The following is a 27,995-nucleotide window of genomic DNA, read 5'->3' as shown; positions in this document are numbered from 1 at the left end:
CTTTGCCCTAACTTTTTTCTATTACCAAATGACCTTTTTTAACAGATTGGAGTATGAGGGTTCCCTGCAAGTAAAGGATAGAGAAGAGAAACAAGAAAATTGGATTATGACTTTGGAGGACACAAGCACACGATTCTGTTTGGATGAAGGGAGCATCAAATACTGTCATTCCAGATAACAAAAAAGAATAAAAATGAGAATAGATGATAAACTGATGTGGAATATGACTTCAGGGTAAATTTTCCAAATAGCTCAAGACTGTCAAAGTTGTACTCCATAAATTAAAACGCGAAAGTGCAAAAAGAAAGGGAGATCCTGCAAAGCATTCCATTTTTGCCTTACAACAACTATTACAGGTATATGATTACCATTAGGACAGAAGTCTTGAGAAAAATTATATTTTGGATTCTGTAATGTAGTAATTTTCTTTAAAACATCACATGTGCCCTAGATTTTAGTCAACATACCCAAATAGGCATCAAAGCATATGCCAAGAACAGTCAATCAGTGTAACATAAATTAATAATCTTTATAAGAGAATATTATGAGAGCTATGATTAAACTTCTCATAGGGGCACAGGGGTGACCAAAGGTTTCTTCAAGAAGTGCACCTTCAGATTCCCAAGAACAGAATCTGCCATTGCCTTCCTCACTTACCAGGTTCTAGACCAGCACATTGAATCCAACCTTCCAGTAGAGCCTTCACCAATTCCTTCTCATCTACATGGGCATACAGGCCTATATTCACAAGTGTGCCTTTTGCTCCTAGCGCATCAAGAACAGATTTATTGATGATGTGGTGTGTATCTTTCGTTAAAGGGCATGCCACAAAAAGAACACCACTGCTAGCTGCCAGTTCTATAACATTTGTATGGTACATGAAAGATTTAGATTTTTTAGACCTTGAGCACTAGGCAATGCTACAGCCAAAAGCTTCTGCCCTCGTAGCTACAGCTGAACCAATGCGTCCAAGTCCTACTATTCCAACATGCTTTCCACTTAGCTCCATATGTAACAATGATAATTCCTAGGTCTTAATTAACAACTGACATACTCATAGAATACAGTTATTAATTCATTCTTATAGAAAGAAAGTTATATCGGTCATGTTCATGTGAATGAGATTTACTATTACAATCAGTTAAATAAAATTTCTTAACTAAGAAATTAAAACGTCATCAATGAATTTATTGTAGAAATTAAAAACCACATACCATTGAATTTGAACCGATAAATCATTGTAAGAATGCTTCTGTAATCATCCAAATTAGTTCGCAAATACCACTATAACAATATCAAATAACAACTACCATCCAATACCACTACATTGAAATTAAATGACGATTACCATTAAATACCATTAAATAAAATTAAGGCATCCCATACCACTATATCAATTAGGGCATCGGTTACCATTGGATCATTTAGGGCTCCTGATGCCACTGTATCACTTAGGATTTCAGATACCACTGTATCATTTAGGGCTTCAAATACCATTGTATCACTTAGGGCTTCAAATACCAAGGATTCAATTAGGGCTTCAGAAGGGAAGGGAAGGGGGTTTTATAGTCCACGACACTATGCCATAGTTTTTAGGTTTACGTATGGTGATAGTGATATGGGACTACCTCGTACTCTTTTTTGAGAGGCGCTTGGTGCTACAAACGAGGCGTACATACTCTATCCCCCAGTGGGATTTGAACTTGTGACCTCTCTTTCAAGAGTACAAGTTCTCCACCACTGTATCATTTTTTTTTCCTTCTGATTGCTTAATTGTGGCAATAATATAAAATTAAAAGATATGCTCATATTTATTATTCATATAAATGAAAGATTGATATAACATTCCATTAGATAAATCTTTCTCTTGCATCTAAATGTAAAATAACTGCAATGATGAAAAAACTCAATTAATCTTACCCTCTCCTTGCATATACTTCATAAAAGGAAAATTGTCTATTTTCAAATATAATTGAATGCATAGCTTATCGTTGTTTGTTGTACGCTTGACATCTTGGGGAGAAGTGAAACATTGTCAGGGGCTTAACCACCCAACCTCAAACCATAACTTTATTCTCCACACAATCTCTAATGAGAAATGCCCTCGCTACTCAAAATTGGACTTGGAACATCTATCATCTACCAAGCAATCTTGGTATCTATACCACTCAACTTAACAGTAGGAGATTACAATATCATGACCATGCATGAGCTATTAAATGATATTATTCTAGATTACATGTATCATATCTGACTTTCATTTTCCAAGTCATTACAGACTCCATCTCACCTATTCACCATTTTTCATGGCTATATAGCGAGTGAATCTTAGGTGTTCGAATCTCAAAGCAATCGGCTCTTCCAATTATACAAAAAGATTACATGCATCCAGCATTTCACAATCTATGATTACATGATTTTTTTCTTTAAAGATTTCAGAATTGATTCTAATATCCATTAGCATAATAATTTATGGATCCATACCATGGTTACTTGGCTTTCACTTGCGATGAACAAGGTTAAATTTAAAGAAGGTCAAGCTGTAAATTCAAACAAGATATCATCGTGATAAATGCTGAGAATTGTTGCTATTAAATTTGATGTTATTGTACTTTTTATTTCAAGTTTATTGCATTGGAAAACTCTCCCATAAGAGATACTATTTGACTGTTTTATGATGAATCACAAAACTATGAAGTAAGAAGAAGATTCATTAATCATATCATGGATTATTCAGCATGCTTAGAGCATAATCATGGGTAAGAAAGATAATCCTAAGCCTAGCCAGCTACTATAGAAATAAATAAACATAATGGAATGGTAGTCCCATAGCCTGTTAATGATTTGGAAGTGTTTTGATGATATTAAACTCTGCTCGATCTCTTCAGCTGCTTGAGACATCACCTTCAAAGCTCTCAGCTGTGAATCTCAGCTGAAATTACTCGCACGGCAAGGAATAGATATCGTTCTGTTTGTGCAAGTTATTAATCAATATTTGCAAGGGTAAATCACTATATATTGCTATGAAGTCAGCTAAAGAAATCTGGAAATAAAATTGCAGAAGGAATCTCGAATTATGGAGGTAATGCATCTGACACTTCTCTTGGCTTCCATATAAAGGAATGAGACATGACTTCTTAGCTCCCACCAGTTACAAAAAGATTATTCACCCATTCAAATTCCAAGTATTAAATCGATTGGAAAAAGAGAGGGAAAAGAAAATAAAAAAGTTGGAAGAGAAGTTGGAAAAATTATAATACAATTCAAATTGCTAAATATTAAATTGATTTTCATGCCAAGTGTTAATTGGTTAAAAGCAAGAAATTTAAATGGAAGATATTTAAATGAAAAGAATAGAGCTAGAAGATTATAATTCGAATATTATAATTCAAATGTTATTATATTTTGAATATTATTATAATCTTATATTTATCTATGTACATGTAAATATATTAAAAGGGTAACATCACTTTATTAAATTATTATAATAAAATGTTGTCATATCATTTTTATATTTATACGCACGCATATAAATATATCTTTTATAATAATAAGGTGAAAGATCATATTAAATCCTTTAAGGTATGTTTTATATTTTAACTCAACTATTTATGTTTCTCAAATTATTTATTTAAATAGCTCATGTGTGTCCCACAGATGTATCCTGTTTCAAGTTGCTAGGTTCTCAACCCATCTGCCCAGTTATGGTGATGCTCCTATACCTAGTTTTTTTCTGACAATGCTTCCACCCCTTCAACATTTTTTCTGCAAGGAAATTCTCTGTAATTAAATTATATATTATTTAATCATAAATAATCATAACGGTTAACCATCTTTTCAATTTCATGAATTTGTGATAAATGATCAACTAGCTTGTTATCTTCACTTGAAATTATAATGACTAACCATCTTACCATTTTGCAAGATTATAACAAATTAAACTGCCAACTGACTTCATGTGAACCTCAACGGCTATATTTTAAATTAGGTCAAAAATTGGGATGTAATCGCATAAACAATAACCAAAAATAAGTACATCAACATTGATCTAAAATTAGCAAGGTGACACAGAATCCAAATGAAAACATTAGAAAGAAAAATTATGCAAGAAAGTTATGTGTGCTTTAACATCCAAGTGAGAAGTGACTAGAATCGCAATATCTCATCTTATTCCTTCCAAAGCATTGCTCCATGCATCATGTGATGCAAATATAGTGTTAAATGCAAAATTTAAAAAGCATACAAACAGAGACACTTCTTGAAAACTGTTTCTAATTAACTTATTCATAGCAAAGAACACCATATCATGAACATGGTTTTCTTGGAAATGTTTGTAATTTATACATTCAAAATAGCTGTAATCTTATCATTCAAGGTTACAAAAAAACCTTCCTAATTAGATAATGCGTATTCTCTTTTGTTTTGAAGGGGTTGCTCAACTGCAACTATTGCAAGTCATAATCCTATGAACTAGTTTTCCTTGTGATGGAAAATTTGAGCTCCACTGCAAGAAACATCATCCTAGTCTACATTCCTCGTTAGGATTACTAAGAAAAATAATGTAAATTGGTATAACTTGGAGTGGGGTAGCCCACAAGCTTGAATTCATAGTCTTTATTATTCTCGTCAACAAAAACATCTCCTTTCAATCTATTGCTACTTTAATCTTCAGTTGTCCACTAACTACAACATAATTGATACTTTAATTATTAGCTATCAACAAACTAACATGTTGTGAATATGCTTTCCACTTTACACGAGCTTCTTTATGTTGAAATTACAATTGTAATAGTAATTTTATAAATTACATATACATGGCTTTGTGCTAATTTTTCCTAGACTTTTCCCTAGAGTCATAATTGTGAGAAATTAGAGTGAGGGTTACATCTTACCAAGTAACCCTTTTAAATGATGTGATCCTGGATTTGAATCTTGCAATTATAACATAAGTAACTCATACATATATACATACTCTATTCAATTATTAGGATTGGAAATCATATACAATCAATAACATTATGCAAATATATTAAATATTGGAGCTAGAGCATGATAAATTAGTCTGAAGCTATTTCTCCACTAGGTGGATTTTTGTCAGACCATCCTCTTTGATTTCTTAGTAGTTTGCATGTATCTTCTCTCCCTATCCATATATCATTCTCCTAAGAAATGGGCTGAGGCTGTAAAGGGGTCTTCTAGTCCTATGTAAGTGTCACTTTTGTCTCCTTTCACGATGAAAGTGCTCTTTTGACCTCCATACATGATGCAAGTGCCCTCTTGGCCTCCTTACATGACCCTCTCTACCCTCCTCTTACACCTCAAACTCCACCTACAAGGTCAATTGCAAACAATTGAGAACATCAAATAGGAAGAATTTTGAAATGATGGGTCTTATATAATATGAGTCTGCTAATCTACAGAGAAGCTCTTGAGTATAGGTGTTGAAGAGTCTTATGAATTGCCTTAGTACTAATGCTAACTTGCTTCTACATTTCCTATTGATTTTTTGTAATGTCCCCACTTTAGTAGTCGACCAAGTGTGTGTGTGTGTGTGTGTGTGTGTTAGCGAAGACATAGTCCTAAGGGCTAATGAAGGGTTTAAATGGATCTTAAAGTGTTTTGGCCTAGTCATCTCCAGTTTGGGCCAAAAAAGAGTTGATTTACTCAGTCTCAGGCATACTTACTATTTTTAGTAAGTCAACAGGACATAGGGGAGGCTAGTTTTGGTGATTGAATTTGATACTCCATGGTGAGAGCTTTTCGACAAGCTATCACTTGTGGTATTCGAAGTCTGATAGCTAATATATTTTAATGCCTAAAGTATTATTAAAGTAACAATTAATTTAGTTGTACAATATTAAAGTGTTACTTTAGTATTAAATTCTATGGGAATGTGTGCAAATCAAAAGGAGCGCCTAAGGGATACATAAGTGATTACTTTAATATGTTTTATAATGCACATCTTTTATCTCACATTGCTCATGTGAGTGGAATGGACCCTTGGAGAAAGAATAAAAGGGAGCATTAGTGGTTTCATTCAGTAGGTTGAATATGAGAAGAAATCAATGCATGAGTTGTAGATCTATTTTTGGCATTAAAGGATGTCTATCCTCTCTTGTGACATTCTAGACATCATTCCCTTGGGGTTTGGCTTTTGGAATTCATTGCTATCAACTTTATATCAGGCAGATTGGGTGCATTTCTAGCTACAGTTGAGTTACTATAGCAAGTTACTGTTGCAGCTGAATATTGTAGCAGTCACATTACTATAGCAATGCATCACTGTAGCAGTCATGTCAATGTAGTAGCACGTCACTATAGCAGTCGTGTCACTGTAGCAGTCGTGTCATTATAGCAACCGAGTTACTGTAGCAGCCGATTTACTGTAGTGCAATTATATATTGTTGCAGCAAGTCAATGCAAAAACCATGCCCTCAACTATTTAATGTAAACAATGTTTGTTCCAATTAATTGCTGGAGTATTCAATGAGTCAACTTTGTACTTGTTTATTAATTTTGGAAATCAATATAAATATAGTGTGCTATTTATTTCTGCAATATATATGTTATGCTTTTTCAATTCCTATATTTATGTTACATGCCAAACACAGCACAATACAGACAACCTTTTTAGAGCCATAAGGGTTGTAGCACATAACGGGAAATTAGAGACTACGAGCCAAGTGTTTGATAAATTACCATATAGCTATGAATAATTGTAAGCAAATTTTGGTGATAACCATTACAGTGGTATCAGAGCTTTAAGTCCTACCATCCTATGGAAGCCTTTCAAGGAACTTGGAATAGCCAGATAAAGGGAAAAGTGTTTAACGAAATGTCAAAACACTAAAGTCAAAAATAAAACAAGTATAGAATGTATGTTTGATAATGTGACAGAGGCCATTAACTTCTGCCATACAAGAGCAAGACAACAAAGATTCAGACTCACAAAGCGACCAGTCTAGTTCATCCATGCAAGTGGACATAAAATCTAGTCATATAGACACAAAGGAGATAGTTTTTGAACAAGACAACAGTATGGGTGACCGAGATTATAGGAATACAGAACTAGGCAAAGGCAAGAATGTCAGTCCAAATCAGGAGGAGGTAATGTACAGATGATTACTGGGTAAGTTAGAAGAGGGGCAACGTATGCAACAGGAGCAGAATAGGCAAATGGATATGATGTTGCAGCTTATAGCTAGACAGATGGGCGTCAATATTAATCCAAGTGATGCAAACAATGGAAATGGGGGCAATGATAATAATGGAGGCTAAGGCAACAACAATGGTCCTGAGAGTAACATTAATGGTAATAATAATGGACATGGCAACAATGGGAATGTGACTACTAACTTTAGACATGTTGCATGCCTAGCTTGAACAGCAAGCTCAAGACCTCTTCTACCCACCTTCCCACCCAGAGATCCAGTTCAACCAGTAAATGAACCACAAATTATCAAGTTATAGGATTAGTTCAAGAGGAATTGGTAGGCTAGTGGACTGAAGTTTCAAGCGGATATTTTCCTCCAATATTATATGGACTTGAGAATGAGACACATGCCTAGAGCAAGAGGGAGAAATCAACACTTTGAGCTAAGAAAGAAATTTGAAAAACTTTCTTTACCTTATTATGATGCTCAAGGAAGATGACTACACGAGCTTAGGTGCAGAAGGTAGATACATACTTCCAACTAAATCTGATGCCTAACGAGGAGGCTACCAAGTATGCAGCTACTCATTTGGATGGCCCAGCACATGAGTGGTGGCACCATGGCATGGTAACCTTGGGGCATAATCAAATCACATCTTATGAGGAGTTCACTAAGAGACTCATAGAGAGATTTGATACCAAAGATCCTGAGTTACAATTTATAGAGTTGGCACAGCTCAAGTAGTGGGGATTAATTGAGACATACATCAATGAATTTCAAAGGTTAGTTGTGTTGGTTATAGATATTTCAGAGAGGAGATTAGTAGTGCTATTTATGGATGGACTCTCAAATCCCTTGAGGGGTTGGGTCAAGGGGCATGACCCAGCTACATTACAAGAGGCCACTAAGAAGGCTAGTGATTAGCACCTTCTTCTTTTAAGAGCATATTTTAGCCTAGTGATTCACATACGAAGAAGGATAAGGATAAGCACAAAAACCTTTTTTACTAGGATGCACAACCAAAAGGGGATAATAGGATGTTGGATAATGACACCCTGAATGAGTTGAGGAGGAAGGAGTTGTGCTTTCATTGTAGAGAGCCTTGGGACTTACCTCATAAGTGCCCTCTTAAGGCTAAGGAAAATCAAATGGAGTATTTTTCAGTGGAGGAGTCACAGTCAAAGAGGGAGGATCAGCACTCTAATTCGGATGAGAGTAGCACTCCATAGAACATCATTCCTAAGGATGATAGGGCATTGGCATGATTGATAGGGGCTCAAAAGGCGATCACATTTAGGGTCAGGGTTACTATCCGAGGGCAAAAAGTGATCTCTCTAATTGACACTAGGGCTACACATAACTTCATAGATGCATGGTTAGTAGCCATGAGAGGTTTACTGACTGAGGAGCATGTTGGGACTCATGGTAGCTAGCAATGAAAAATTATTATGCACTCAAAAAATATCTAGTCTTTACATCAAGTTTGGAGATGGCTATGAGTTGGAGGATGAGTTCTATGTAGTAGACATGGGAGACTATGATGTCTTCCTCGGCATGACATGGATGGCCTTGCTAGTTGAGTTTACACTCAACCTAGCAAAACTAGAGATGAGATTCCAGCATGAGGGAAGAATTTTTGTACTCAGAGGACTTTCAAATGGGAATTATAGAGTAGTCTCCCTAAGGAGAATATAGAGACTTTTTTGACATAAAGACATAGAGTGGGCAACAAAGTGTTTCATTATGCCAGCCCAACAGGAGCCACAGGTAAAGAGTCATCCACCAGATATCCAAGAGATACTTGATAGGCATGCCAAAGTATTTGATAATATTTCACATGGGGTTCCTCCTGACAGAGGAATAGAGCATGTTATTGAGCTCAAGGAGGGAGCCAAACGGGTCATGATTACCCCCTATCGCCTTCCTAAGAAACAAAAGGATGAGATAGAGAAGGCAATTAAGGAGCTATTGGAGATGGGGCACATTAGGTCTAGCAAAAGTCATTTTGCTTCAGCACTAGTTCTAGTGAAGGATGGGACGATGCACATGTGCATCGATTATAGGGCACTAAATAAGAAAACAATTAAAAATAGGTATCCCATTCCTAGGATTGATGAGTTGATTGATGAGTTGCATGGTGTAGGCTTCTTCACCAAAATCAATTTACGATCCAGATACCACCAGATCAAGATGAGAGCAGAGGACATTGAGAAGACAACCTTTTGATGTCACTATGGCCACTTTGAGTTTATGGTTGTGCCATTTGGGCTAACCAATGCACCTACCACATTTCAAAGTTGTATGAACCAAGTATTTAGGGGGAAATTAAGGAGATTCGTCTTGGTCTTCTCTAATGACATCTTGGTCTTTAGTAAGACTTGGAAGGAGCACTTGCAGCATTTGGAGGTGTTATCTATTCTAGATAGAGAGTCATTGTATGCCAAGGAATCAAAATGCAAAGTTTGGCATAATCGAGCTCCTTTACCTTGGGCATATCATTAGTGTCAATGGTGTTTAGGTTGATCCTGAAAAGATTAGAGCTATTGTGGATTGGCCTACTCCCACAAACCTCATGTATCTTAAGGGGTTCTTTGGTTTATGTGGTTTTCACAGGAGGTTCATTAGGGGATTCTCACAGATTGTTGCACCTTTGACAAATCTTACCAAGAAAGGAGCCTTCACATGGATAGAGGCAGCGCAAAGATGTTTTGACCACTTCAAACAGGTGATATCATCTTGTATGGTTCTAGCTTTACCTAATTTTATGAAGCCATTTGAGCTTCAATGTGATGCTTTAGGAGACAGGATAAGAGCAATATTGATACAAGAGAGACACCACATTGCATTCGAGAGTAGAAAGCTTTGAGGAATTGAGAGGAGTTATTCTATCTGTGATAGGGAAATGTTGGCCATAATGCATGCATTGGCCAAATTCTACTCATATTTGGTAAGTGAGCATTTTGTGATCAAAACTGATCACAATAGTATTAAATACATCATGAACCAATGTGATCTTAATGATCGGTAGTAGAAATGGGTTACTAAATTGCAGACTTATGACTTTAATATAGAGTTTGTCAAAGGTAAGAAAAATGTGGTGGCTAATGCTTTATCTCGAAGACCTCACTTATGTGCTCTAGTAGAGGTTTTAGGAGATTGGAGATATCGAATTGTAGAATAGTATGTAGGAGATGATTGGGCTTCTAGGATAGTTACAGGCACCATTTAGGATGACAGGTATGCGGTGTTGGATGGGTTGATCAGATTTCAAGACAAGGCTATCTGAGGGCATTTCATAATGCACCTACAGCTGGACATCCAAGGGCCTTCGAGACCTATAGGCAAATCAGAGAGAGGTTCTCATGGAGAGGGCCCAAGGATGATGTTCAGAAGTATGTCAAGGAGTGTGCAGTTTGTCAAGAAGTGATACCAAGACAAGTTGCAGGTTTATTCTTCACAGAGGTCTTTAGGTTGCATGGGATACCAAGATTTATTGTTAGTTACAAGGATAGCAAGTTCATGAGTGCCTTTTGGCAGAAGTTGTTCAGGCTGTGTGGTAATGATCTTACACCTAGTACAAGTTACCATTGTCAGACAGATAGGCAGATGGAAATAGTAAATAAATGGGTGGAAGGATATTTGTGGAACTATGTGACTGTGTAGCAAAGAGTGTGGGTCAAGTGGTTATACATGGGGGAGTATTGTTACAATACCACATATCACATGACCATTAGGATGACTCCATTTATGGCATTGTATGGGTATGAAACACCCAACTTATGGATTTAGTTTTGGGGAACAGTCAAGTGCCCAAAGTTAAAGACCTATTGCATGATAGTCAGGATATCCTAAGAACACTCAAGGAGAACATACAACAAGCTCAAAATCAGAAAAAGTTGTATGTTGATCAACATAGGGTAGAGCTCAATTTTGAGGTAGGGATATGGTGTAGGCTATGGCTATATAGGTAGTCATCGCTCAAGAGGAGTGGAGAAAAGAAGCTAAAGCCTATATTTTATGGTCCCTACAGGGTGATTCACAGAGTGAGAGAAGTCGCCTATGAGCTTGAGCTTCCAAAGGGAAGTCAGGTACACAATGTATTTCATGTGTTGAGGCTTAAGAAAACCATTGGTCAAAGTGTAGTTCCTTCTACAGATTTACTCCCTTTGGATGAGAAGGGGAAGCTCATGTTAATACCTAAGGCTATTCTGGACACCCGAGAGAGGAAACTCAAAACCAAGATAGTGGAGGAGTATTTGGTCAGATGGAAAGACCTACTGGAGGAGGATGCTACATGGGAAAGTGAGTAGGTTATTTAGCAGGTTGGACTGAGATTGCTTGAGGATAAGCAATTTCAAGGGGGATGGATTGTAATGTTACCACTTTAGCAATCGAGTGTGTGTGCGTTAGCCTAGTTCTACATGATCTTGAGGGCTAAAAAAGGGTTTAAAGGGATCTTAGAGTGTTTTTGCCTAGTCATCTCTAATTTGGGCCAAAACGGAGTTGATTTACTTGATCTCAGGCATACTTACTATTTTTAGTAAGTCAACAAGACACAGGGGAGGCTAGTTTTGGTGATTGAATTTGATATTCCATGGTGAGAGCTTTCCAATGAGCTATCACTCGTGCTATTTGAAGTTCGATAGCTAATATATTTTTATGCCTGAAGTATTATTAAAGTAACAATTAATTTAGTTGTAAAATATTAAAGTGTTAATTTAATACTAAATTTTATGGGAATGTGTGCAAATCAAAAGGGGCACCTAGGGAGACATAAGTGATTATTTTAATATTTTTTATATCGCACATTTTTTATCCCACATTTCTCATGTGAGTGGGATGGACCCTTCGAGACAAAATAAAATGGAGCATAAGTGGCTTCATTCAACAGCTGGAATATGAGAAGAAATCAATGCATGAGTTGCAGATCCGTTTTTGGCATTAGAGGATGTTTATCCTCTCTCATGACATTCTAGACATCATTCTCTTGGGGTTTGGCCTTTGGAATTCATTACTATCAGCTTTATATTAGGCAAATTGGGTGCATTTCCAGCTACAGCTGAGTTACTGTAGCAGTCAATATTGTAGCAGTTGCATTACTGTAGCAACACATTGCTATAGCTGTTGCATTATTGTAGCAACGCGTCACTATAATAGCCAAGTTACTATAGCAAGTTACTGTAGCAATTACATATTGTTGCAACAAGTCAATGCAAGAACCACACCCTCGACTATTTGATGTAAACAATGTTTGTTCCAATTAATTGCTAAAGCATTCAGTGAGTCAGCTTTGCACTTGTTTATTAATTTTAGAAATCAATATAAATATAGTGTGCTGGTTATTTATGCAATATATGTTTTTGAAATAAAAAGCAACCAAAACAAGGGGGTCGGCCCTTACAACCAAAAAGTTGTTAACTAGCACATTACCAGCAAAACCAACAGATAGCAGACACAAACAATAGTGGACTACAACTATTAACCAAAAACACCGCTAAAAGAGAAACTACTAACTAGAATAGAAACTATAGTACTAAGCATACCATGATTGTTCAAAACATGAACTGTTGGCATAAACAAAACCAACCCAGTCCAAAACCATCACACTATCATTTACATTTATCAACATAATATCCATACTAAAACTAAAGACTAAAGTACCAAACATACTATTAAAGTTCAATTTTTAAAATCTATTGACATAAACAAGCCAACCCAAATTAGTGAATAAGCTATAAACCAACAAACCAGGTAGCATCAGAAACCAATAAACAACCAGGGCTAAAAAACCCCCAAGAACCACCACATTATTTTTCATCTTTATCTTTTCCCTTCTCAACCAGAAGCACTCTAGCCCAATCCTCAGCCAGGAACTTATACAAGAGCTTGTTGTCCTCCATGTCCAACCCCGACTCGTCCTTCTCTTGTGCCAATAATTGAAGGGTGATAGCAGTAGCATGGGTAACCTTCAAGGAAAATTTAGAGGAGTAAAACCCATCCTCTAAGGATTTGACCCTTCTCTCAATTTGTGCATTCCTCTCATTCTGCTCCTCTTTCTCTGTGTTTCCTTTTTCAACATTCTTATGCACCTCCTTAGTCTTTGCCAATGGTTGGTTTTCATCCTACAAAACTTGGGGGTCAGTAAAAACATTGGTTTTTTCCTTAGCCAGGGAAGAGATGGTAATGGGGGAGGTATCCACTTTATTGTTGTCTTCACAAAAGGTAATAGGCTGCAAGGTAAAGCTAGCCGACACATGTGTCATCTCAGTGGTATTGGCATTAACAGCAGACCCCCATGTGTTATCTATAGAATTTTCACTTTTTTCTTTCTCCTCATTCCCCTTTTCTCTCTTAGAGTCCGAGAGTTTCTCCTCCTCTAGTTCTCTTTCATTATTTTCAGAATTCTCCTCTTCCGCCTCCTCAACCCTAAATCTATTAGTCTTTTGTTTATATCTTGCTTGTGTTTCGGTTAGCCTTCCCGACCTTCTCCTAACATTTCCTCCCTCCTCTGACTCCCCAATGTCCACTTCAACTCACTTTTCAATTCTAATTTTTTTACTACCCTTTTTTTCAACTACCAGGTCTGGGTTTTTCTTTTTCTTATTATCTCTACTAGGGGAAGGGTGTGGCATGTGAATTTTGGTTCCAATGCTAGTACTCAAGGGGAACTCTATTGGTGGCATTGACTATCAACAACAAAAATCCTAGGGGGACAGAGGGCAAGATGAAACTGGTAAACTCAAAAGATCAGACCCTGGTGAATAATAGTGAAATTATGACCCTTACTTCTTTTCTCCCTCACATCACTTATCATGTCCTCAAGAGAATGTAACAGAAAAAATAGGATAGAAATAAAATCTCTATTTCTAAAATGGTTCAGTATGGGGAAGTGATAATAATAGTAAACTCCAACCCTGCCTTCGAGCGTGAGATATTTCATGATCAGCAGGAAAACATCATCCCAAGGATCCGGTAGCTTATCCCTCTGGAAGCCTCCCCTGTAGCAAACAAGTTCCTCATCCTTAGCAAAATAGCTATTCATGCTGGCTTCATCTACCATTTTCATGACCTTCTTCCATTTTTTCCCTTTCAGGGACAACCCAAGGCCCATTGCAATAACTTCCTCATTCACTTGAAATGTGATGCCATTTATAGTAACTCTTCGGTCATTCCATCCATTCTTGAACTAAAGAGCACAATTTTTATTGTAACCTGTGATTGCCTACATATACAGCAGAAATCCTCCTTTCAACAGGAACCAGGTTGCCATTCTATCCTTAAAATTTTCAATCTTTGTTGGCTCTAGTCGATTCAAGTCACCACCCATTTCTTCCTCGCTATCTCTTGTCCCCCCAACCTCAGTAATTTGCATCTGAACCTTCCTACCCTCAAGCTCGCTAACAGCAAAGATATTTTTCATCAATGGCATCATAATGATTTTGAAAATAACATCTCTAGGGCTTTTAATCATGTTATAAGCAATTTTTCAAGGCACTTCAAAATCCCATCCCTTTTCATTATGGGATTCGTGCATACTTTGCATCATAACTCCAATATCCCTAAAATCTCTGACAGTATCTGTAATGATATTATTCGTACTTTCAAAAAGAAAATTTTTTAACTTTCACATTATTTTACCATAATTGCGAAGTAACTCTTGCCTCAAATTGCATCCATTTATTATTTGACTTGCACTATAGTGTTTCGTCATCTTTCTTTTACAATTATTATTAAATTTGGCAAGCTTTGCCTTCCTAAATATGATATTGCCAAATTTGGCATCGATCATTATTTGTCTAGCCATGCTCAGTTTTTGTTCCACCCCCCCCCCCTTCCTTGCAAATCAGGGTCTTAATTTCCTCCTTTAGGATATCCATGCTTCTCCAGCATGTCCTTTCCTTTAGATCAAACCCCATGGCAGCAGCAGCATCCACTGCCATATTACCTTCCATGTATATGTGTTGTAACTGGACTTTTTCCATCCCATTTAGGAGATGTCTAATATCAGTGATAATATTTTGGATATTCCAACCTGGCTGAGAGATTCCTTTTGCCATATCAATTATTAATTTAGAATCGCCTTCTATAGTTATTTTCTTAATTTGCATATCCCCAACCAATTGTAGGCCCCAAAGTAGAGCCATTCCTTCTGCCATGTTATTACTTCCTCCACCAACACTCCAGGAATATAATAACAGTGCTTCACCATTTCCATTTCTACAATATATGTTATGCTTTTTCAATTCCTATATTTGTGTTACATGCCAAACACAACACAATACAAACAACCTTTTTAGATCCATGAGGGTTGTAGCACATAACAAAAAATTAGAGACTGCAAGCTAAGTGTTTGATAAAATTACCATATAGCCGTGAATAATTGTAAGCAAATTTTGGGGGTATCCATTACATTTGTGTTTAGATGTAAGTGTTTGTTGAGTATGTTCAATCCTCGAATGATTATATTTGCTAATGCAATGGATTGCTGCTAAGTGAATGGATATTTGATCTGAAATCTCTTGCTTTTATTTATCAGGGCATCTCTGTTAGAGTAATTATTTGTTTGCACTTATTAATTAAATCACTTTGATTTAATTAATTAAGTTTCCTATTACTCTAGTTTGCTTAAGCTATCTTGTAGGTGCATATAATTAATATTTTATTAATTATATTGTGCAACCTAGCTTTTTTAGGCTTTAGGTTACCCTTTTTAGGGTTTTGATCTCCTTTTATAAGGATTGATCTCCTTTGTATTCTATAATCTTTTCCATTTCTGAAAATACATTAGCATATTATTCAGAGCAAAACCCTTTGCCTCCTCTTGTCTTTTTCTTTTGTGACAGGTTTTTGCATGTAGGGATTCAAAGGCTTTGTGGATTTGATTGGCTTATTTGCTCAAATCCTACATGGTATCAGAGCCAGATCTGCTGTAGCTTGTTCGGTGTTTCAAGAAAAAGGGAGAATAAGGGTTTGGCGGATCAGATCTGGTGTTTTTTCAGGCTTTTTCTGAAAAAATAGGGGGGTCACTAATTTTCAGAGCAGTTTGAGGCCAAATAGACCTCATGGATGGATTCAGAAGACGTCAAAACCTCCGTTTTGATATAAAATTTGTCCGATTTGGACAACATTGATCTGGGAGGCAAATTTTTTTGCCGTACAAGGCCGTACGGCCTCTGCACGCAATCCGAGACGCGAAAAATTGCAAAAAAAAATTTAAAAGCGGCACTTTTTGCCGCGGCAGTTAAAAAAAACCGCCTGTGGTCACCGAGACCGCTAGCGGTTAGCAGTAACCGCCTACGGTAAACCGTCGGCGGTCCACTGACCGCAGCGGCTCCCGGCGACCGCTGCCGCTCTGTAGCCTCCACCGCCGGTGGCGCCGCCCACCCACCACCGCGGCCACCAGCGGCTCCGTTGCCTTCCTCAGCTCCGCCTCCACCCAGTGGCGGCACTTTTTTTTAATGAAGTTTTTTTGTTTTTTTATTATTTTTTTATTAAAAAAATTAATTTTTCATGCATTTTCAGAGGCCCTGTTGGTTTTTTCTCCGTAACTTGAGCATACAGACGTATTTTTTTAATCCAAAAAATGCGCCGGAAAGCTGGTTCCGAGACGGAGATGCTGGTATAGGTTTTTTTGAGTTTTGATGTAGTTTGGATGCCTATTTTGGCAGTCAAAGCCGGATGTTCTGTTTTGCACTTCGGGAGGCGTATCTTGAGCTTCCAATCTCCGATTTTGGACTTCTTTATATCGCTAGAAAGCTCTTTCTGTGCTCTTTCCAGTGATGCTAGTTGTTATTCCAAATTCTATTCCAGGCACATCCTATTTAGTGTTTTGCATTTTAGCATTCTGATGGATATCCTGATTGTTTTAGGTCCGGGGATCGATTTTGTTGCTTCAGTTACTTCATTTTGGGCTCTACCTTCTGTTGTTTCAGCCTTATGTCTTTTCTGATCATTTTTGATATTCATTGTAAGAATTTTTATGCAACGCACTGAGATAAAGTGCCACTCTTGCGTTTCGGGATCCTTTTCATCATTGTGATTCGTTGTACTCGCACTATTATATAAAGTGCCATGGGGGGGATAGTTGTTTGCCACTTATAGGCCCTCTTTCTCTTTTTTCTCATGCAGTGTCGATGACACGTGCCTTTATTGGTGTCTGTACCTCACTCTCGATGTGTCTGGTTCCTGTGTTGTAGGAGATTTTTTGGCCCACCTTTTCAGTTGCCTGTCACCTCACCTACCTTAAGGGGAGGTTATATTGTTGTTCTATGCTTCTTTGGTTGATGGTTCGTTGGTGTGAGCTACGTATTTAGTACCTGATCCTACATACTAGGCGATTGCAGTGGCTGGCTACCTATGCATTTCGGTGAGATGGATCATCTACCATATAGACACGCTCGGTTCATGCCTTCTATTTCCATGGAGGTTCTACAGATCAACATTTTGACAGAGTTTTGCGGTTCTTCATACTTCAATGATTCTCTTCTGATCTCTTTGTTCCTTCTTCTGGAACATTCTTTGTTATCTCTTTTTGGAGTAGGGTTTTTCCCATGTGGTTTTCTTTATTTCTCCTCTTTATAGAGATTTTGTTGTAATTGGGTACCTGATCAGGCCTTTTTGCCGGGATCCAATTCTACTTTCATAGCTGTGCTAGGTTAGCTTACCTCCTGAGCTTCGCTTAAGGGGGGGTGTTAGAGTAATTATTTGTTTGCACTTATTAATTAAATCACTTTGATTTAATTAATTAAGTTGCCTATTACTCTAGTTTGCTTAAGCTATCTTGTAGGTGCATATAATTAATATTTTATTAATTATATTGTGCAACCTAGCTTTTTTAGGCTTTAGGTTACCCTTTTTAGGGTTTTGATCTCCTTTTATAAGGATTGATCTCCTTTGTATTCTATAATCTTTTCCATTTCTGAAAATACATTAGCATATTTTTCAGAGCAAAACCCTTTGCCTCCTCTTGTCTTTTTCTTCTGTGACAGGTTTTTGCATGCAGGGATTCGAAGGCTTTGTGGATTTGATTGGCTTATTTGCTCAAATCCTACAATCTCTTCTTTGATCTACTAGATGTCATGATGTGATTCCCTTGTTGGCTTGATGGCTTGTCCTTCCATTTGTTGAATGTGTTCTTATCTAATTACTTGGTTGATAACTTGATACATCTTAATCCTTAACCACTTATGAAGGAAGGTGTCCTTTGAAAAAATTGTCTCCCCACAAATGCACACAAGCTTTGTTGCCTTCTTTTAATATTAATCTTTATTTCTTTCTAACTAATCATTAATACTAATTGTTGTTATGTTAATCATTGCTATAGATATTAATAAAGATCACTGATACAGATAATGATCATTCTACTTATATCTGATCTATATTTATTTGTCCCCTAGATCTGTTCAAATTCCCTTGACACCTTCCTTCATTGATGTCCCTTAATATCTCCCCCTTGGTAATGACAGAGTGTGTCTTTTTGTAAGGGATGTGTTTCTTCATAAAGGAGGTCACCAAGCTAAACTTATCCTGCTATGTTTACTTATCGGCAATATGTCGACACTATTTTGAATCTATGCTCCATCACTACCTTTGCCTCATAACAAGTCAACCAAGATAAACTTTACATTGCCTTGTCTAAGCCAGTTGCTAGGGTTTGTGAACTGTGATTGTTAATATGGCAGGATGACATCTAAGCAGGAAAGGTTAATGTGACATGAGCAGGAAAATTTATTGAAGGTGTTAACCCAAGGAATGAGGTAGACTTGTAAAGAGTTTTAATCATTATCAGCAACTTATTGCCACGAGCAAAACATATATATCAAAAAAATATCGGAGATAAGTTGACAACTTATTGGAAATATCAGGAACTCAAAAAATTGCTTGAATTAAATTACTTTAAAAAATTATTCAATTTAATTAGAAATGCATTTCTTTTTGTGAAATTCAATAAGGAGATGCATCTAATGAGTCAATAAATGAGTAAGCAAACCAAATAGGCTAAGTCTAGATATATGTAAATGCAAATAGGGTACCAAATCTCATCCTAATGTGGAGTCTTGATGGCTGGTAGCCATAGTTTAATAGTCTAAACTCTAAAGAAAACTAAAAGTAGCAAATTGCTCTGTAAAACTATAAGAAAATACAAGTACAATATCAAAATAGTCTACATCTTCCTCTTCCCTTCCCAACAGCTCTAGTAAAAATTGTTGAAGTGGTAGGGAGTCTAGCCCTAAAAGTCTGTTGTGGTTGTGGATGTTCCTCCTCTCTCTACACAACTAGTTGTGACTCAACCTCCATCCTAGATGTAGACGGTCCTGACACTGGCACTGAATCCTCCTCATCATCTAAATCCTCCTCAGTGTCCTCACCCTCCTGAATGTCATCCAATCCCATTACAAATCCATCCTCCTCCATACCCTGTCTCTCTAAATCATAGATGTCATCCTCTATGAATAATGGAGGTTGATCCTATGATGTCCAATCAAAATTAGAATCTATGTCATCCAAATCACGCAGACTAGTTGATGCTTCCTCTACCTTTGAAAATGTTATTGTATAGTTTGTATAAACTTACGTGCAACAAAGACAAGACAAAATGATTTTTTTTTTTTTTTTAAATTTGAAAACTTACTCATCAATCAAAATTTGCTTGAAAAATCCCTTTGAATCCACTTCGAATCCACAACAAATTTCTCTACAACACTACAAACCATGTTCTTTTTCCTCCAAATTCTTTTTCCCTCTCCAAACACCAGTTTGCAATCAAAAAAATGTGAAATGTCTCTTTTTGATCTAACAGTTCCTATAAGGGGACTGTAGCCGATAAGTTTTGAAATTATTGCCAATATCTCGGCAATAAGTACAAGATTTGTCTGCGATAAATTCCAAACTTCTCAGCAATATGTAAATGGTGATAAAGTTATGTATTTTGGCATGGTGTTGAACTTATGGACTGCTATGTCTACCTATCAGCAATATGTCGACGTTATTTTGAATCTTTGCTCCATCACTGCCTTTGCCTCATAACAAGTCAACCAAGATAAACTTACATTGCCTCGTCTAAGTCAGCTGCTAGGGTTTGTGAACCATGATTGTTAATATGGCAGGATGACATCTAAGAAGGGAAGGTTAATGTGACATGAGGAGTTCCCTGTAGTTGGCAACTGAAAAGAACTGCAAGGGATCCATTGACACTGTGAGTGCATATAACAAGAACTCTAATTTGAACTCTACAGTCAGTACGTGTAGTATGAAATAGGGAGTACAAGCCAGGATATCAATCACTTTGTAACCTAGATTTCTGACCAATCTGCTACCTTCCAATGCAATGGCAGGTGACATTCTGGAAGTTTCTTCAAATCATATTACGGGTGATATGGATTATTTGGTCATCGCAAACTGCCATATCAATTGCAGCACATGAACAAAAAAAGTATTGTTCATCTATTATAAAACCAACCAATACTAAATGACAAGGAAGAACTAAGGATTCATCATCCACATTAAGTCATTAACAATCAAAAATATATTAAAATTGTATATATCAAGCTTGGGCAGATCCCTCAAGCTAAGAACACTTATAAGATTTTATGGCAGCATGAATCTCATGATTCAACAAACCTGAAGGGTAAGAGTATTATAAAAATTAATACTTTGAAAGAAATGAACAACTAAAATTGATAATATTAATAAATCCTATGTAATTGAATAACTCAAGTTTAATTGGGTTATTGCTATCAAGATTCAAATGATTCAACAAATCTAAAGGGTAAGATTAATATTTTGAAAGAAATGAACAACTAAAAGTGATAATTATGTAATTGAATAACTCAAGTTTTATTGTGTTATTGCTATCAAGATTCAACTGTGTAGTTTTTAAGTCAAACTCATTGACCCATATTTCGTGAGTAGTGGTTCACACAAACCCATCTCTCATAAGAATGAATAGAACACTTAACACTCATTGGATCTAGGTGATGCTCACAAAGGTGAAGCACCAAGACTTCTCGGTAGGTCACCCACCCCAATACTTCTCCAACTTGAGTGTGCTTAACTATAGAGTTTCCTCCATGATTAAACTCACTCTGCTTGCAACCCCATTTGCAAAACCTTCACCAAGTGTTGTGCCTTATGACCTAGCCAGTAGAAAGCCCCTTATGCTCATCAATTGATAAGTAGGAGATATTTTCCACAGCAAGTCATTTTGTGATTATTACTATCAGGATTCAAATACGCAATTTGAGAGTCAAACTCATTGACCTATAATTCATGAATAGTGATTCACATGAACCATCTCTCATGAGAATGAATGGAACACTAAACACTCATTGGATCTAGGTGATGCTCACAAAGGTGAAGCATTGGGACTTCCCAGGAGATCATCCATCCTAATACTACTCTAGCTTAAGTGCGCTTACAGAATGAATGGAACACTAAACACTCATTGGATTTAGGTGATGCTCACAAAGGTGAAGCGCTGGGACTTCCCAAGAGGTCATCTATCCCAGTATTACTCTAGCTTGAGCATGCTTGACTATGGAGTTTCCTCCATGGTTAAACCCACTCTGCTCGCAACCCCATTTGCAAAACCTTCACCAAGTGTTGTGCATTATGAACCATTCATTAGAAAACTCCTTAAGCTCATCAATTGATAAGAAGATATTTTCCACATATTAAGTTCCATTTGCCTCTTTATCTTTGTGTCAAACATTTAATTTATTTCTTTCTCTTACCTTAAGCTTAGCTTCATACCCAACAGTAGAGATTCTCTCCAAGGTTTTAACAGGCTTTAGTTCCCTCTGTACTCATTTATGTTTTGTCTGTAGCAATCTATAACCAAATCCTCTACTTTTTCTCATTAGTAGTTTCTCATTCTTGGACTTTAATTTATTTTTTCTAGCTTCTTTATTCATTTTGTGAAGAAGCTTATCTAACTGCTAAAATATACATTCCTCAAAGAAAACAACAGCATCTTACAAAGTGATTCCATCAATATGGTACACAAGTTCAATTTGAAAATGGGAGGGGAATGAAATCCTGGATATTGTAAGAATAATAGAAATTGGTTCTCTATGCTAAAACAGTTTGCTTGTAATGTCACCAAATTAAGAGAACCCAAATTTTGCCCTAGATTATAGTTCCTATATAAAAGAAGTTTGGTTTTCAAAATACATTTTTGCTTTGATTAAGATCTTGCAAGCAAGGAAACATTATAATGATAGTTCATAATTAAACATATTTGAGTTAGAAATAAGCATATATTTGATTAATAGATACCTTGAATCAGAATTTTAAAAATTCCAATTTCCAACCATAGAAATAATAAGATTGGGTGAGTTGATGAGGTGCCTATTACATCCCAATTTTTAACCTAATTTTAAAATATAGCCATTGAGGTTCACATGAAGTCAGTTGACAATTAAATTGGTTATAATCCTGTGAAATGATAAAATGGTTAGTCATTATAATTATTTATCACGAATTGATGAAATTGAATGGGCGGTTAGCCATTATGATTATTTATAACTTGTTATGATAATATAATTTAATTACGGAGAACTTCCTTGGAGGAAACACGTCGAAGGGGTTGAAGCATTGTCAGAAAAGAATTAGGCACAGGAGCATCACCATCACTAGGCAGATGGGTTGAGGACCTAGCAACTTGAAACAGGATACATTTGTGGGACCCGCATGAGCTATTTAAATAAATAATTGGGTTAAAATATAAAATGTACCTCAAAGAATTTTAATTGATTTTTTCACCTTATTATTATAATAGAGATATCTATATACATACATATAGATATAAAAATGAAATGGCACCATTATATTATAATAATTTAATAAAGTGATGTCACCACATTAAAATATTTACATATACATATGTAAATATAAATTATAATAATATTTGAATTATTATATTTTCAACTTTATCTTCCAACCATTTAATTTTTATTTTCCTCTTCTTTGTTTCAATCAAATTAAAACATTTGGCAATTTGAATTGTTTTATAACCGGTGGAAGCCAAGAAGGCACAATTCTTCTTTGTAACTGAAGCCGTGATTGAAGTCCAGCACCTTTTTATATACTTGTTTGCCTTGCCGTGGAGACATATATTATTTCCATAATAGCATAGCATCAACCTTTCAGTTTTTACTGCATTTTCCTTTATCATTTGTCATCTCCAACACTCAATTCATACAATCTCGTGAGCCGAAGTCCCATTTTTCTCTTCCAATCTAAGCGACCATTTTTCAAATAGTAACTTTGTCTTATGAACTCGGCTTTTGAAGCATTTGCATAGATACGTCTACAACATCTTTTTCATATCTTGGAAACCAAAACTCTTGTGTAGTTCATATACTTTATTCTGACTATAGCATTGTTATGACAGTAACTTTCCTTGGTTCAGGTATTCATTCTGGTAAATGCTTGATATCTAGATTTAATGTTTAGCTATAATATTGTCTTCATTCAGTATTGTGAATTTGGGACTCGATGCAACGTAAAGAAAGACTAATTTTATGAATTCAATCATTATGCCAAACCACCACATATAGAAAGAATCATGGGCCTCAACAAATGTAGTACAACCCAAAGATACTTGTTGGGTAACATTTGAATATTAGTGAGCTCTTACATGACATGGTATATGTTGACCCAGCCTTTTCAAATGTTCACATATGTTTGTATGTTTATCGCTTATGTTTGATATCACAGATTTGATCCTCTTTATAATTTTGCTTTGTCATGGCAAGTGAAAGCCAAGAAAAACATAGTATGGGTCCATAAATCATTATGCCAATGGATATTAGAATTAAACAATCAATTCTGAAATCTTTAAAGAACATAATCATGTAATCACAGATTGTGAAATGCTGGATGTATGTAATCTTTCTAAATAATTGACAGAGTTGTCTACTCTAAGATTTCGAACACCTAAGACTCACCCGGTTGTGTAGCCAAAGAAAAGGGTGAAGAGGTGAGAGAAAGGAATCTACAATAACATGAAACAATATCAGTTATGATATAACAGTATTTATCATTTTATTAAAAGGAAACATTTAATAGCTCATGCATGGTCCTGTTATTATAATCTCCTACTGTCAAGTCAAGGGGTGTGGTTAGATACCACGATGCTCAGTGGACGACAAGATGATCCATGTCTATTCCAGGTAGGGAGGGTCTTTCTCGTTAAAGATTGTGGAGGGATAAAGTTATGGTCCAAGGTTGAGTGGTTAAGCCCTTGACAATGTTTCACCTCTCCCCAAGTTGTTGGACGTACAACAGACAGATAAGGTATACATTCAATTGGTTACTGAAAACAGGTATTTTATTTTTATGATGTATATTCAAGATGAAAATAAGATTAATTAAGTTATGTCATCGTTACAATTATTTTACATATAGTTGTGAGAGAGATTTATCTGATGGATTACATTATATCAATCTTTCATTTATATGAATAATAAATATGAGCATATCTTCTAATCTTATGTTATTGACACAGTTAAGCAATCAAAAAGAAAGGAATGCTACAGTGGTATCTAAAACTCTAATTGATTCAGTGGTATCTGAAGCCCTAAATGATACAATGGTATCTGAAACCCTAATTGGTTTAGCGGTATTTGAAGCCATTATTGATAGAGTGGTATCTAATGCCCTAAATGATCCAATGGTAATTGAAGCCCTAAGTGATACAATGGTGTCTGAAGCCTTAAATGATCTAATGGTAATCAATGCCCTTATGGATATAGTGGTATGTAATGCCCTAATTTTATATAGTGGTAATCGTCATTTGATTTCGATATAACGGTATTGGATGGTAGTTGTTATTTGATATTGTTATAGTGGTATTTGTGGACTAATCTGGGTGGTTGCAGAAGCATCCCTATATTGATTTCAGTCTCGAATTCCATGGTATGTAGATTTAAACTTTCATAGAAATTTTGTTTAACTAATTTTAACCGTCAATCTCATTCATATGAACGAAACTAACTTAACTAACTTCCTATGAAATTGAAGTAATATATGTACGTCTTTTAGTATGTTGGTTGTTAATTTAAGACTCGGGAAAAGTGGATGTTATAGTGCCCACAAAACTTCTACCCTAGGCCCAAGCGTGCACATACCATCCCTTTCACTCTCATGTGGCCCTTGCCATACAAATGAGGTGGTGTACTTAGTGTAGTGTTCTATCACTGTTCTCCCCATCCTAGTCAATTCTACCTCACCTCCACTAGTTGAGCATCCATATGCATTGGTTCACCATGATAGATGTCATGAAGATCATTCACAAAAGGATACCCAAAAAGTCCATCCCTCCTAAGCCCAAAGGCAGTCCCCTTGTACCCTTTGGCCCCATGGGACTCCTTAGTCACATAGCGTAAGGTGACATGCTTATAAGGTTACCTCATCACCACTTTCCCTCTTGTGACTACCTCATTTCCCCTACCATGGCAGGAGACAGAAAACATACACAATAAACTATATTACAGCATGCATGATTTAGCCAATGAAATGAATATTAGTTCACAGGTATACTGACGTATATAGTTATGCATGTATATCTATATGCAAGCTGTCACATACTACTATTATATTCCTGAATCAGTAATGCAATATAGATAAAATCAATGTTACAAGATTATCCGCACAGCCGTCTCTATATGCATCTTTGAATAGCATCAAAATTCTGGGCTAAATATTTAATTTTAAAACAAGTCATAAACAGATTTCTTATGTAAGACATTGCCACACAATGCTCATACCCAGATTAGAGATCTGAAGTATAATCTATTCTTAATCCCTTGTGTCTTTTCTTCCTTTCAAGATGCCTGAAAGGGGTTCGGTGTAATTAAATATCTTCTAAAATTAAAGAGTTACAATGATTAAATGGCATGGGATACGTCTCATCATGTTTCGCCCCCGTCCATCAACATTCAGTTAACTATTCTTAATCACCAACTCTCATAATCACTAGTAGTGTGGTTATTTAGGCAGTAGCTCCCAAGGATAATTACAGTTTGATCACTACACTTAAGTCTTATATGCATCGCCATGACCTCCTCCATCTACTACGATATCAAGAGACGATTTTGTTAATTCAACAATGATCAAAGAAATTTGTAGTCTTTTATTAAGATGTTTTTCTAAGTGTGAATCAGTGACTGGGCTTTTCTCTTTGTCGCAAGGGTCTCTAATAGGGGCCATGACATTGCTATTTCAAATCCTCCCTCTCGATTCATTTTGACTCTTCTTCCACTACAAAGCTATCAATTGCATTACATTTTTCTTCTTTAGTTTCCTACTTATACTCTCTGATATTTATTTGGTCACATACTAGTTAGTCTACTTCTTCCACCTCAAGATTAGCTGGAACATTAATATCAAGTATTGGCAATGAATTTACCAAGAGGCTAATGGAAATCTAGATACATTTTGACAGGAAAAAGAACTATAACCTAAAAGTAAAAAATATTTACTTGTTTCAAACATCTTGACTGCCAAAATCTTTATAAGATCGTCATCTGCATTCCTCTGGGAAAATGATTTATTTTCCCTTAACCTCCAATAATACATCAGAACTCTCATTTTTTTTTAGAATATTAAGTTACTTATTATCTTACTCAGTCTTTCCCCATGTTCCCATTGAATTCTTCCATTCCTTCTGTATTCCCTCTGACGTTTAAATTTTTTATTTTTCTAACCAGCCTGCTTTTTTCCTTGGATATTGTTCAAATTCAGCTAGTCCAGCAAGAGAATCGAATCCATATATAATAGCCCATTATTAGAGAAACACTCTCATAGAAATCAAAGAAACGTATGTTACTCTTCCCATAGTATTTGTTTGCTTAGCACATCAGAATATAACCTCTTCTATGATCTAGTTCACGCTTCTACTTGATAATACTCCACATTATGAAATAATCTAATACTTCCTCATAAACTTCGAGACCCTGTCACTGGCAACGCACCCAACAACCCTGAGGTTGAGAAATACCTTTTCTAAAGATATTAGATATCCTTCTTTATGAACCATTCCACAAGGAACAAATCTTGCCATTTTTTTCAGCCCAGCTCCAGCCTTCACTTTAAAATATTGTTTGTGTACACAACAAACAAACGTCAAAGGTCATCACAATGCTATTAACTTATTACTAGTTTCTAACAATAATTGAAACACAAGCCATAGCGAGCAGAATTATTTTCTAATTCACCAATCAGAAATAGTTTACATGTGAATTCATCAAAGAGTTCTCATATTTCACTGACAGAAATGATCATTTGAATTTTTTTCATTTCAAACGCTTAATTATTTTATGTGTTAGATCATATTCTAGCAAGCTATCTCATATGTATTTCTTTATTGTTCAGAACTTTACATGTCTTGAGATCATCTAGTCTTTGTTAATACCTCCTCAAGCTCTTGATCATGTCAGTCCAAAACAACCAAGAAATCATTTAACTGTGGCTTTCAAAAATGAATCTCCAGGAATTTTCTTTCCCAACCATAACCAAATAGACTAAGCAATATAAGACAGACATAACTCTAACCAGCTTTAGAGAGACTGCTATCTCCCAAACATGAGAAAATTAAACAGTTAGTCCCACATTGGCCCTCTCTATACATAGAAAGCTCATCATTCTCGATAGAGTCCTTGCTGCGTGACAGGTTTACAACTCTCTGTTTTCTAAATCGTTAGGTACAAAAAGGTGGAAATAGTACAAGATTCTAGCAAGGAAAATATGAAAGAAATATCATTAGGTCATTCTAGAATTCCAGGATATTGTATCCTTTGAAAGATGAAAGGAAGTCTTGGCATAAATAGTATCTTGTCC

The 27,995-nt window shown here is 36.1% G+C and overlaps 1 pseudogene; it reads right to left on the bottom strand.

The window, feature by feature from the left end:
- Positions 1-566: 566 nt before the first annotated feature.
- Positions 567-27,995, bottom strand: part of LOC149531262 (hydroxyphenylpyruvate reductase-like) — a 35,403-nt pseudogene continuing 7,974 nt past the window's right edge.

This window comes from Cupressus sempervirens, chromosome 11, assembly GCF_028749045.1.
Source record: "Cupressus sempervirens isolate cs-2001-9-10 chromosome 11, ASM2874904v1, whole genome shotgun sequence".
In the NCBI taxonomy this organism is placed as follows: domain Eukaryota; kingdom Viridiplantae; phylum Streptophyta; class Pinopsida; order Cupressales; family Cupressaceae; genus Cupressus; species Cupressus sempervirens.
This window is presented reverse-complemented; position numbering and strand designations above follow the sequence as displayed.